Source organism: Pinus tabuliformis, chromosome 7, assembly GCF_031772625.1.
Source record: "Pinus tabuliformis cultivar Carrire ecotype Pingquan chromosome 7, CPIR1, whole genome shotgun sequence".
In the NCBI taxonomy this organism is placed as follows: Eukaryota; Viridiplantae; Streptophyta; class Pinopsida; order Pinales; family Pinaceae; genus Pinus; species Pinus tabuliformis.
In genome coordinates this window covers 1,092,967,588-1,092,979,706 of record NC_142293.1, presented here as the reverse complement: position 1 = coordinate 1,092,979,706, position 12,119 = coordinate 1,092,967,588, and positions in this window count along the sequence as shown.

Sequence of the window (12,119 nt, the reverse complement as noted above, 5' to 3'; positions counted from 1 at the left end):
CTACATTAGAGAAGAATACCATGGGAAAAACCATGGGTTGTCAAAACTTTAATGATAAATAAAATTAATATATACGTTAAACATATATACATTTAAATTTATATTTGTTTAACTTATATATTAATTCTATTTATCATTAATAATTATCATATCATTTTATCTTTACAATAATATATATATATATATGCTTCACGATGAACTCAGAACATCTTAATGTCCTCTTGTTACCAAGTTTGTGGTACAATTGTCCTATTTTGCTTTGCACTCAATATCAAAGACAAATCCATGTAACCATAAACTCCATCTCAGAATGAAATTATTCCCCTATTCTAAATAACCTTTTATTTGAAAGCATCCTTTTCATATGTTTAAAGATATGTTCTTAATGAAAAATGAATTGGTTTCAAAAATAGTCTAAATCTTTTAATATCATTCGTTACAACAAGTATTTCTTTATGTGAAGAGGGAAATCTAGTCTTTGGATATTTAAATCTTACTGAAGTATACATGCATATTTCTTCCCTTTTGAAATGTTTTTTTTAATAGCACTCCTGCCCACATTGTATCTAATGCATGAGTCTCAAAAATGAAAGGAAATTATGAATTTAGCAATGTCAAAGTTGGAAAGTGTTGTATCGTTTGTTTGATTATTTGGATAGTCCCTGCCATTGCATCAATCCATTTGACATCATTGCATAGTCTTTTCTGCAATCAACATACATCTATAGCCCTATTTTCATAGAATTTCCAAACATAATTCAACCTCCCAAAAAATCGTTGCACATGCTTTCTATGTGTTATTTCATATGGGAATTCTTGTAAAGCCTTTAACAAGCGATCTCGCAGTTCCACTTTTCCTTTTATTAAAATTAACCCAATATATTCAATTCAGGTTTTTGCAAATTCCCTTTTCCTTTCCTTTTGGAGCAAACCAGACCATTTTTGTTAATCATTTGATAGACAACTTATAAATGTTGTTTATGATGCATTAAGTCCTTTCAACAAAATAGCCCCAAGAGTTAGCTCAATCGGTCAAATCAAGTGCCTTGCCAATGGGAGGTCACAGCGTCGAATCCCGAAAGCTCTTGGGGTTAGGTCAGTAAATAGGCCGAGGGGTGTTGATGCCTTCGGGTGCGTCCACTCAATGTTGAACAACCCTGGATGTAACGGCTACCCATTGACCCGGGTATCCGTGAACCAGAAAGTGAAAAGAAAAAGAAAAAAAGTCATTTCAACAAACTAATAAATCATCAGTATATCTAATATAAAAATCGTAATCTAAAAATATGTCTTCCATGCATTTCTGAAATGTTGAGGGCGCATTTTTTAATCCAAATGGCATAACACACCATTGGTATTGTCCTTGTGGCACAACGAAACTTGTCTTGAATTTTTCTTTTTGAATTATCCCAATTTGCGTCACAGATCTTTCCTTCCTGTTGTACCAAGAAACAGCTATGGATCCAAAAAATTCCACCTGATGTACTATTTTGGTCGAATGGACTCCCTTCCCAATCTGCATCTATGAAGCCACACAACTTCACTCCCTCTATCCATCTGTACCATAATCCATACTAGGTAGTGTCTTTGAGGTACCATAAAACATGCTTAGCTTCCTTTAAAAATAATTTGGTTGGCCTAACCATAGCTTGGCACATTTGGTTGACTGCATAGCACATATTTGGTCATGTGTTCACAAGATACATCAATGAACCCACTAGCTACTGATAAATGGTAGCATCCACTTCTTCCCCTGAAGTTCCATCCTCCTTCCTCCAATTGGTCGCTAGAGGGGTATCCATGGGTTTACAACTCTCCATTTAGAATCTCTGCAGTATCTCATTTGCATACTTCCTTGAGACAAAAATATTTCCCCATTGCCTTGCCATACTTCCAACCCGAGGAGGTAGTGCATGAGACCCATTTCCTTCATTTCAAATTCCCTTGCAAAGGTCCTCCTTGCAAGATATGATCAGTTGCTCATCACTAGTTAATATTAAATCATCAACATATAAGACAATAATATGCAATTTTCCTTCCACCAAAGTATCATAGAGGTATGCATTCACTTCATTTTTTGTGAATCCCAAACTAGTGAGATAACTATCAATCTTGGTGTACCAAGCATGGGGTACTTTTTTGAGACCGTACAACACTCACTTGAGTCTGCACACATCAAACTCTCGATCAAATTTCTCAAATCCTTCTGGTTACTAGATGTACACATCCTCCTCAATAACCCCATTGAGAAATGTTGTTTTTACATCCATCTGGTGGATATTCCACCCCATCTACGCAACCAGTGCAATAATTCATCTAATGGATGAACACCTTAGTACATGAGAAAATGTTTCCTCATAGTCAATTCCCTCAACATGAGAGAGTCATTTGGCCACAAATATGGCGTTATACTTCTCTATGATTCAATTTACTACATGCTTAACCTTGAAGATCCATCTCAAACCCACAACTGGTTTATCTGTTGGTCTTGGGGCCACTTCCCAAACATTGTTATTTATAATGGATTCATATTCCTCCACAATTGCATCAACCCAAATAGGTTTCTCTACTGCTTCCTTGAAAGAGGATGGCTAAGTCTCTACAAGCTTGGTCATTAGAGCCATGTATCCAGTGTACCTCTCATGTGACCTCCTTTTCCTACGCAAATTTGAAGGAGCTCCCACATTCTCGCTCGCATCCTTCAAAAGTCTATCAGCTTCCCTAGTTATTTTTCTACCTTCTCTGAATGGTTCTACTTGAGTGTATGTCTCCACTCTCTTCTACAGTAACCTTACACTAGTTCCTCTAACAATTAGAACTAGTTTAATTAAAAATAACTTGAAATAATTGACCTTGATTTCTACAAATTATAAATCACGCATGCTTAACTAAACTCCAACTCCTCTAACTTGAATTTATTAAGCTAACTGAGTGACAAAAGTCATGTCACACAATTTAACTACATCCAATTTGTGTGTTGATGTGGAAATTCAAATTTTCTTAATTTGGCCAAAGCAAAATCATTTTATATGAATTTTAACCAGTTATTAATGTATAAGTTATTATATTGTTAACCATTATTCTAATTTTTTGGCTTATTTAAGGACTAATCAACACTTGTTCTCATCATATTTCAACCTTTTGTTCTCTAATGATGGGTGGAGTGTTCACGCGAAATGTCGGACAAGGTTGGTCCACTAAACAGTTTGATTCTGGAATTTTTGACAATATGAATGTGTAAATCTCTACTCATATTATATATATGATAAATTAAAATATTAAAATATTGTTATATGGTGATAAGAAAATTTATTATAATTCTTACATGCCTTTGAATATTGTTGTATTAACCCTGAGTCCCATCCTCCCATCCAGATGGAAAATACTTTCCTTGAAATTTTATATATATTCAAAATAATAAATAACAAAAAAAATACATATATTTCTTGTATATATTTAACAATTATATTTTTATTAGAATATTACATTCTATTATAAGTATTTATAAATATATAAGTTTTTATAATTTAAGTGTGTATACATATCTATGAAAATAAAATTTATTTAAAGATTAAAATATAGGTATGTTTCCTTTATATATTTGATTTTTATGTTTTATTGAAATATTGCACTTCTATTATAATTATTTATAAATATATAAATGTATACAATTTAAGTATTTATGATATAAATAAAAAAATTAATACACATATATTCAAAAATAATAAAAGATAACAAAATTTAAAAATTAAAATATTTTTTAATATGCATATGTTTCTTTTAAATATTTAATTTCTTTTTTTTAATTGAAATATTACACTTCTATATCTTTTATAAATATATAAATTTATACAATTTAAGTGCTTATGATATAAATAAAAAATTAACACACATATATATTCAAAAATAATTAAATACAACAAAATTTAAAATATATATATGTGTGTGTGTTTCTTTTGTATATTGAACTTTTATATTTTATTGAAATATTATACTTCTATTATAATGGTTTATGAATATATAAATTTATATAATTTAATATATGTGTGTGATGATATATTAAAATCAATTTGGTCTATTGGAATTTAAGAAAGTAAGAGATTAAATGAAGTTCTTTGATATTTTATTTATGTGATCGAAAAAAAGAGGAAGAAGGGTTTCTAGATAATAATAAAAATAATAAAAACAACAAAATTAAAATATTAAAATATTTTTTAATCTACATATGTTTATTTTATACATTTAATTATCATATATTATTGAAATATTACATTTAAATTATAACTATTTATAAATATATAAATTTATATAACTTAAGTGTTTATGATATAAAACAAAAAAATTAAGACAGAGAAACTTATATAATTTCAAAATTACAATTATGATTCTTTTATATATTTAACTTTAATACCTTATTAAATATATATATATATATATAAACAAACTTTAAATATTTTTTAATTTAAATATATTTCCTTTACATATTTAATTTTTCTATTTTATTGAAATATTACACTTTTATTATAAATATTTATAAATTAAATAAATAATAAATAAAAATATATTACATTTCTTGTATGGAATAAATATAAAAAAAAATAAAAATATCAAAATTATGAAAATAAAGATAAAAAATAGAAATGAAAATTATTATTCAAAATATATATGTGTGTGTGTATAGAAAAAGCATGACTTTTAACATTCTTTCAAATCTAGTTTAATCTACATTGGTCTCTCCTTAGTTGTCAAGTTTGACATTAAAAGACAATATTCCATTGGTGCATGCTATTTGAATTTTTTTATTTTTCTTAAAGCAAGTAAGTTTTAGTCTTCTTTGAATTCCTATTAAAATATTATAATTCTATTATAACTATTTATAAATATATAAATTTATTTTATATATATATATGAATGAGAATTAAATTTAAAAATTAAAATATATGTATGTTTCCTTTATATATTTAACTTTTTTATTTATTCAAATATTACATTTCTATTATACTTTTTTATTTATTCAAATATTACATTTCTATTATAGTCATTTATAAATATATAAATTTATACAATTTAAGTGCCTGTGATATAAATAAAAAAATCAACACACATATTAAAAAATAATAAAATACAACAAAATTTAAAAAACTAAATTATTTTTTAATATACATAGGTGTCTTTATATATTGAACTTTTATATTTTATTGAAATATTACTGGTTTATGAATATATATATATATATATATATATATATATATATATATATATATATATATATATATATATAATTTAATATTTGTGTTAGATTATGATGATTCACGTTCACTAAGATCAATTTAGTCTACTGGAGTTTAAGAAGGTAAGAGAATTATATAATTTAATATGTGTGTGAGATCATGATGATTAACATCCACTAAGATCAATTTGGTCTACTCAAGTTTAAGAAGGTAAGAGATTAGATGAGATTGTTTGATATTTTATTTATATGATCGAAAATAAGAGAGAGACACAGTTCTAGATTAAAAAAAACTATAAAAACAACCAAATTTAAAAATTAAAATATTTTTTAATTTACATATATTTCTTTTATACATTTAATTATCACATATTATCATATATTATTGAAATATTACATTTATATTATAACTATTTATAAATATATAAATTTATATAGTTTAAGTGTTTGTAATAGAAATAAAAAATTAAGACAGAGACGCACATATAATTTGAAAATTATATTCAACTTTAATACTTTATTGGAATATTATATTCCTATTATAACTATATATGAATGATAGAAAAAAATATTTATTTTTTAATTTAAATATATTTCTTTTAAATATTTAATTTTTCTATTTTATTGAAATATTAAACTTCTATTATATAGTGTGTGTATGGTATAAATAAATAATCAAAATAACAAATTTGAAAAAGAAAATAAATAAATAAATAAACAAATTTATGTAAATTAAAAACATGACTTCTAACATTCTCCAAAAACTAACGTAATCTTGGTCTCTCCTTAGTTCTCAAGTTTGACATTAAGAGACAATATTGACAGCGTTCCATTAGTGCAAGCAACGATTTTTTTTTTTTTTTAAAGCAAATAGATTTTAGTCTTCTTTTTTTTACCTCTTTGAATTCCTATGTTTTCTTTTCCTCAATTTGAATTCCTATGTTTTCATAACAAACTTGAAACAAATTTCAATACAATTTTAGACGTGAAATTATTCATGTTCCTGTTTCGCTAGAGATTTGCTTACCTCATGGAATGAATGAAATTCGGCAAACTTCAAATTTAATCAATTTTATTAGCCAAACCTAGTGACTTGGATTTTACATGAACTACCCTAACAATATTTATAAGTACTCCAATTATATATATATATATATATATATATATATATATATATATATATATTAATATATATATATATATTTCGAGAAAAAAATATCTTAATTTTCATTATGGAAAAGAAAATTACATTTTGTATATGCATTGATGTGCATTAAAAATTGGCTTAAACAGATGTCCAAAATGTCAAAAGGGGGCATGTAACATGCCCATATCATGTCCAAAAAATAGTCCATCAACAAAAAGATACATGGAAAATAAAAGCAACATTATATACATATCCTCCTAGACACTTACGAAGTTTACCAGAGAGATAAGATATAAGTAGTTTATATAGCCAGTCCTATTAGTACTCTTGCTGCAGACCCTCTGTAAAAGGCATGTGATAGTATTTTGAAACATTTTCGCCTATATTCTCAAAGATTTTCTAAGTGCCCAGAACTTGCAAATCACCTGCTTTAGATAATGGGTTTGTAGTGGGGTTTCTTTTTATGTAAATATGGCAACATGAAATCCGATAAAAAGCAATTTTAATTGTAAAATGTCTTCAAGGATTGGATACAATGTGTGCATGTGACATTTCGAAATCTCATTAAACCAATTTATAACAATTATGGAGTCACCAAAGATCTATAAATGACAATGTCCCTTCTCAATAGCGAATAAAAGAAGAAGCTTGAGGCAAAGTAACTCAGAATAATTATTTGAGCCTCTACCCAAACCAATTTGAAGCTCGAAAATGTGATTTTCTTGTAGGTATAATGCAACCCCACCCCCCTGTCCACATCCACCCCCAGCTAGAGAAACCCCGCCAAAGAATTCGCAAGGGTAAGAGAGGTCTACTTCTTCAATGATAATATTACGAGGAGTATGTGTGGGATTTGTAGCAGGTAGAAGAGAGAAAGTTGCAATGATTTACGTTGATACTCTGACAGGAGTAGTATATTTGTCTTTAAATATTTCATTGTTCCTTGAGATCCAAATTCCCCAATTGATGAGTGAAGGTAAACTCGTGTTCCTTTTTAGATTTTATTGATCCCACCACTGCTTCAAAGAAGCATTGATAGATGCACCCTATGAATTTGAGACAATACCCAAACAATTTCTTACTGTGTTCCATACTCCCAAAGTGAAAGGGCAAGTAAGGAAAATGTGATCCATGGTCTCCTCAACATTTTTACATAAAACACTCCAACTGGACCCGCCCATGCATATTTTTTTAAATTGTCCCCTGTAGGGACTTTATTTTCCACGATGCACCACTGAAAAAAGTGTGCTTTAGCTAGCCAGTAAATTTTCCATAATTTCCTTCACTTACAAGCCAACTCCCATGGTCTCCTATCAACTATAATAAACATATAACTCAATTTTGGTGAATATTCCCCAAAAGGTGAATGACCCCTTCATAAATAATCGTCCTTGTCTATGAGACGAACATGGGAGGTATTTAGAGTAGTGATGTGACTACCATTGTTGAAGGTAGTTACTTGGTAGGTTAAGTTGGTGGGCATTAGCCCAACTGTGGGCTCAGATAGATGAACGAGCATTATTGACCACTTGGTTCAAAGAAATCCTTCCATTAGTGTTTAAAATATTTAACAGCTCATGAGTCAAGCGAAATTTTTCACCACATCCCACCCAAGGATCAATATTTATCCTCACCTTTTTGTCATTCCTGAATTTCCAAACCATGCCTTATTCAATCACTAAGAATGAGGATAAGATAGCTTTCCATATAATTGAAACCTTTGGCCTCTTCTTGTCTAGGGAGAAAATCCATTATTAAAGTGTGCAAGGGTGGATATGCTTCTCTGATACAATGGTTTTCCATAGACTATCATTAGATATCAGTCTCCATCCAACTTTCACGGCCAACACCTTTGCAAAGAGGTGGAGGTGTTTTAGACCTCACCCACCCCACATCTTTGGATAAGAAATTTTGTGCCATTTAACCCATGGGAAGACTTAACTGTCTTTTGACCCCAACCATAAAAATCGACAGCATGTCTCACAAAAAAAATCTAGAACTCCTTTTGGGATCTAGAATAAAGACATCTAAAATAATGGAATAACTTCCAAGGAAAATTTTATAAGGACCAACATGTCGGTTGTAGAGAACCATTTGAAACTCCATACCTTTAATCTTTTTTCAATCTTTACAGTTATCCAATTACAATCGGTTTTTCTATAGTCACTGGGTTTCAAGTGGAACCCCAAATACTTTCAACCATCATCAAAATTGTTAGAGTGAAAAGGAAAAAGATTATAAGCATTCATGAACTAATCCCTTGATAGGCTAAGAGGGGAGAGAGTAGATTTGTGAAAATTTACCTAATGTCGATAGCCTTCTCAAAAGGGGATAGGGCCTCTTTGATGGTTTCTAGATCACATCTAAATAATAGATGGGCGATGGTGAGATCATCAGCTACAACAACAACCCTTAAGTCCCCCATCCTTTTTGCTTCAGATAAGAACCTACTAAGGCCCTCATTAACCAGCAGAAATAATAGAGGGGATAGAGGATAACCCTGACATAGTCCTTGCTGAGCATGAAATAAAGAAGAAGTCGACCCATTGATTAGTATTGCAAATGAAACTCTGGTTATGCAACTCACAACCCAGTGTATAAAAGGAACTTCAAAGCCCAAATGGGTCAGTAGAAATCTGATATAAATCCAACTCACTCTATCATATGCTTTAGAAAGGTCAATTTTATCACCAATCCTTTGATTTTCCTGGATTTTAAACTATGAAGCCCTTCCTGAGCAACCCCAATTGCTTCGTGTATTTTTCGACCTTCCAGAAAGGCAAATTGTTCCTTAGATACATTTTTCGATAGAATTGGTTTTAGCCTATTGGCTATGATTTTTTCTATGACTTTGTATATGCAGTTGCATAGTGATATAGGCCTAAAGTCATTAAAGGACTAAAGAGTGTATGATTTTGGAATGAGGGCAATAAAGGTAGAGATAAAAGCATCAAGCATCCTACTATATTTTCAAGAGTCTTTAACCACCCTTAAAAGATATCCCCCCAAAATATCATAAAGCCCTATAAAAAATTCCACTGACCAACCATCAAGACCAGACCTTTTATCCTTCCAAAATATATGGATAACCTTTTGTAGTTATACTTCAGTCATCAATTCCATTAAACATTGGTTATCTTCAACAACTGAGAACCTGGGGAAAGATCGAGCCAATAAGATTACTTCAACAATGGTCACCTCTAGGGAAGTCTTATACAAGTTACTGAAGTGGCTTTTCCCAACTTTATGAGATATACCAATGACGAAGATTTTCCCTCATATAAATCATGTAGATCCTAAATAGTGTTGTGTGCTCTACACCCCTTAGAAAAATGCTAAAAAAAAATTGCATTTGCCTTACCCATCCTCAACCATATACCTCTGGTTTTTTTCCTCTATGTCTCTTCCTTTTCTTCCAGAATTATCCTTTTAGCAGCCTCTAGGTGAATGATCCTTTGTTTAGATTCCTTAAACAAATAACCCCCTTGCCCCATTAAGAACTTCCAAACACTCCAACTCTTCCTCAATGTTTATAAGATATTTCTCCTCCCTCTTTCTTTTGAGCGTAGACCATTGAATCATAGCCTTTTTCACCCTTTTAAGGTTTTCAGCGAAGTGAACCACAATAGGGCATCCCCAACAGGGTTGTAAGGAATCGAGTTTTTAGCAACCAAATTGTGAAAAGATTCATTCATTAACCATGATACAATGGATTTGAAGGGGCTTCCTCGTTTTTTAAAATCCCCATTCATTTCAAGAAAAAAGGGATGATGATCATATTCAACCCCCACCCCAATCTGTTGATGAAACAAAGTCCTTTCCAACAAATAATTTTCCATAAGGAACCAATCTATTTGCCTGACACCCATCGCTTCCTCAATTCTCCTATTTCTACAAGTAGGCTTGTACTTAATTAGGTCCACATCACACATTTTATGTTCCTCCAGAAGGTGATTGAAATAGTCTAAAAGGGAGTCCACATGAGCGTGAGGACCACAAATTTCAGAAGCTCCAAGAGAAAAATTCAAATCCCCCCCATGACTAAATTTTCAGCTTTCATAAAATATCTAGACATCAAAAAATCCAAGAAAACAATCCTTTCTTCATTGTTGAATTTTCCTTACACCCTATGTCTACTCTATGGCTAGAATTACCACAAAAACGCACTAGAAGTGCCTAACCATTTGCAACTTTGCACAACCATAATATAATAGTAGTGAAACAATATTGTACACAGATTTTGTAGGCCCAAAAAATGTTTTTATTAGTCCATCAATATAACAAACATAGGGTTCCCGTACCAGGGATCAGGGCCCTTTATGAAACCTGATACGAGGCTAGTATACAACAATATGCAACTAGGGATTGGGGTAAAGTCCCTTTGACCTTCAATCTGCCCAAAGAACAAATGCTTTGTAGAAATCCCTCGCTTCTTTCCCGTTCTATCTTATTTCCCTTGATGTACTTAGATGTCCATTGCCTCTAAATACCACAAAGAAAAACTCCTTTAACTTCTCTACATACCCAGTTGATCATAGTGAATTTATTCCTTCAAATCACTAGATACATCAACCTTCTAAGCATTCTCCTCATGCCTTCATTAGTGAACAAACTTCACCATTACAACTCAGCAACCCATATTCATCAAAACATCAACCCTTTGATCCCTAGGGTGGCCTCTTCTTAGGGCTAAGGTACAGTGACCTTGTTCCATAGGCCCTTAAGGCCTCTCATCCCCCTTTCCTCCATACGACCTAGCTTAAAAAAATTTGCCCTCCTTTATATTATTAGTTGAGGTATTTTTATCCCTTTTGTAATCACTTGAGGCCTTTCCTTCGGCCTCCATAGAAATCTAAGGCTTTTTCCCTCTCTCCAGGCACCAATCAGAACCAACAGTCCTCGTTCTACTCGTCTAGGACCTCAGATAGAAATCGATAGCCTCAAGAACCCTTAACTTCAACCCACTTTACACCTTCCAACAGGCCAGACTTTAGAGGAGTAACTCAACCTCCTTCACTAGGGCATATTCACTTCCAAAACAGGAAAAAAAACCTCTAAATTGTCTTCCACTTGTTGATATTTGACTCCTTCTTGGTTTGATGTTCTTACAAGATGAGTTGTTATGTGGTGAGACCTCTCCATTGGTCTCTCAAATATATAGGTTCTCTAATATTTCCTTAGGATCCCCTTTTGTCCATCTAAGGTGTCCTCCATAACAAATAGAATAAATAAATAATAAGCTTGGGTTCTAAGTCCACGACTTTGGATTCAAAACCAACCTACTTGGGTACTTAGCCCAGAAATTGGGTCAAATCCTCTCAGGTCAAGTACTCATGACTTGTGTGAGCACCTCCCAAGCTACATGATTTTCAACGCTCCCTTTTTGTGAGGGAGGTACTTCCATTCCTCGAAAGAAACTCGTCAAGAACACAATCCGAATATCTAGTGTCCATCATTGTAGCATACCCTGTAGAATGAACAACAATTTCATCATAAGAGTCCTTGCCACCATAATCCTCTCACTTATTCTTCTCCTAATAGACCTCTAGGTTATTCCAAGGTTCCTTCTTGCAATCTGTAGAAGTCTCCTTACTTCCTACTGACCATGCTCTCTTCTTGGGTTGCAAATTCTCCCTCTAAACCTGAAAACTCACACTCTCACTTGAAACTCTTTGAGTCTTAGGAACTTTCTTCTTCCCTTGATCTATATGCTTTCCCTTAGACTTGTATTGACTACTCTCC